The sequence below is a fragment of the Peromyscus maniculatus genome, chromosome 8 (genome assembly GCF_049852395.1).
Source record: "Peromyscus maniculatus bairdii isolate BWxNUB_F1_BW_parent chromosome 8, HU_Pman_BW_mat_3.1, whole genome shotgun sequence".
Classification (NCBI taxonomy): Eukaryota; Metazoa; Chordata; class Mammalia; order Rodentia; family Cricetidae; genus Peromyscus; species Peromyscus maniculatus.
The window spans coordinates 104,071,208-104,074,013 of NC_134859.1; positions in this window are offsets into that span (position 1 = coordinate 104,071,208).

Genomic DNA, 2,806 nt, shown 5'->3' on the forward strand with positions numbered 1-2,806 from the left:
AGGTGACCTGCTGCCTTCTTTAGAAGCCACATCGGCCATTAGGAAGCCCCGCCCCCACCTCCAAGGGAGCTCCCAGAAGGGTCCTGTTGGAATCCTGGACTTTCCTACCCATCACTGGTAGATGGAGTTTTCGTTTCTGCTGGTGGTGGCCTCTCGGTGGCCCTAGAACTCATCACCCTGTCCCCAGCTGGGTGTGCAAAGCCCACAGGACTGGAGTTGGCTGACCTCTGAGTGCATGCTTGGCTGTCCTGTCCCTTACTGTCCTGGCTGTCCCACAGGTTCCCCAGTGTCCAGCGTCAGAGGACGACGGCTCGGGAGAGCCTGCCTTTGGATTCCTAAATTAAAATCACATTTCACCAGGGTGCAATTTTAATTTAAAAACTTAAAGACTTTTCTAACTTCCCTGGTTTGTGGCGCTCTTGTTTGCTGTGGTGGGAAGGGTCAGTGGGTGGCTGGGTGGCAGCGGCATGGTCCGTTGATACATGGTTTGAGGTGTTGGGGGGTACAGGCAGGGGCAGTACCCTCCCTCTTTCCCCAGCCTAGAAGCCATTTGGGCCATGGGCTGTGTGGTTTCCCAATGGCTGTTGGCTTCGGACCTACCTCGATGCCTCCCCTGCTGAGCAGATTTCTTGGGGCCTGTGGAACATGCAGCCATGACCCAAATGTGTCAACCAAGGCTGACCCAGTGCCACAGACTGGATTCCTGAAGGGGCTGGGCTGGTGGCGGCTCCATACCTCTTCTCAGCCTCCAGCAGGGTGTTAGGTGAGGTGGAGCCTGCTGGCCTGGCTGTCAGGTGACCTGTGGCACAGCAGGGCTTGCTCCTGGAGCCCTTCCTGACCCTGCTCTGGGGGATCTAAGGGCTTCCTGCCGCTCACTTCCACAGGTCAAGGGCTAGGATGCAGAGCTGAGGCGGGAGGATAGGGCCGAAAGTGAAGTGAAAGTTCAGCCCCCCCCCCACAGAGCAGGGCCCCACCCTCCTGCGGCCATCTTTAGACCCCCACACACACCCTGGTGGAGCAGGGCAATGGGCCGAGCTTCTCTGTCCCATGTGACACATGCTGGACTTGGAGGCTTGGGTTTAGCCTTTCAGTTTTGTTTCCTGGTTGGAACCCCCTGGGCCTCCTCCCAGACCCGCCCCTGCCCACCTGTGCTTTCCCAGGCCGGAAGGGGAAATCCCTGACTGGCAGGCGTGTGGGCGGCCAGGCAGGGGCTGCTGGGACATGGGCCAGGGTCCATTCAGATGGGCCAATGTCGGGAAAGGGTGGGGCAGCCATACCCAGGTATGGAATGGTGGGGGCTGACCCTTCTAGTTTAGGGAACGCGTCCCTCGGTGGCTGTAGGGCAAGGCCTGGGCAAGGTTGTGCCTCCCTGTGAGGCTTGTGAAGTTGCCTTCCAGACCAGGGAAACTGAGCCGACCTGGCATTTCACTGCCAGAGAGGGACCAGTGAGAGAAACCGGAGCCCGGGGGGGTGGGGCTGGCCCTGGCTCTGCCTCTTGCTGCAGAGGGAAGCTCACCCATGTTGGGGTGCCCACAGGGGACCCGTTGGCCAAGCCACTCCCCCTAAGCGTGATCGCATAAAGATTGAGAGAGGGGAGGGGAACGCTGGGCTCCCAGGGCACACTGCACCTCATGACACCCCCACAAGCCCGACAGTACCAGCAGTGAGAAACCCATTTCTTGGCCGTTTCCTACCACGCTTTTCCTGTGTGACTTTTCTCACCACCCCAACCCCCAACCCTTCGCACACCTCAAAGTGAACATCTTGCCCCAGATGCTTTCCCGAGTGATGGAAACTGCTGTGGGGGTGCCCCATCTTCTACTCCGCACACCTCATGCTGGGGTAGAAATAGAAAACTGCTTTATTTTGAGTCAGGTTTTTGCCATGTAGCCCAGGCTAACCCTGAGCTCTGGGTCCTCTCCTAGGAGTACTGGGATTACAGGGGTGCACCACCACACTCCGCCAGAAACTGTCTTGACGATTCAGGGTTTCTTGGATTCAAGTTGGGTCAGTCTTTTTTTTTTTTTTTTTTTTGTGGACCCCTGGAATCTGTCTGGAGGCCCAGCTCAAGACTGAGCTGGGTGGCAGTGGTGCTGGGAGCTCCGACCTGCCCAGACCCTGAGCCTGAAGGAGCAGTGACCACAGGTGGGGGTGAGCACACCGGGCTGAGTGGCCATCGGGAGCAGTTTGAGTCCTGTCCCCCCCCTACCCCCCTCCCGCACTCGCTATCCAGGCAGCCAAGCACTCAGCCCCTCAACCAAGGCTGGCTTTCAAGCTACCATCTGCAGCAACTCATCCAAGAAGACTGCAGAACATGGCTGGTGGAAACCTGCCCACGAGTATGGGTTTGTTCTTCTGGCTGGAAGCTGTGTGCGGAGCCAGGAGCTACGCTGAGCCAGCAGCCAGGGAGCAGGTGGTAGCTACACCTCACCTCTAAGTAGAACCTGGGTACAGACACCGTGGGTCCCGGCCTACTCAGAATTCCCGGGCCGGTCCTACAGACTAGAAGATAGTTAGCGTTGTCAGAGAGCACTGGTACCGGGAACAGGCCCAGCCTGTCCCCAGGCTCCCAGAACCAGGTCTGGAGTCTCGCCCGCTGCATTCCTCCCTCCCTCCCTGAGCTCCCGCGTCCTCAGAGCAGCTCAGCGGGGCTTGAGTTCCAGCTCCCCAACCGTAAACCGGACCTGCTTCAGATGTGGAGGAGACCCTAAATCCCAGGACTGCTTGGCCAATAGCAGGTGCCCCGCTTCTGCTCACTCCGTCTTCTTGAAGCAGGACAGCAGAGACCTCCCTTGGTATCCAAACG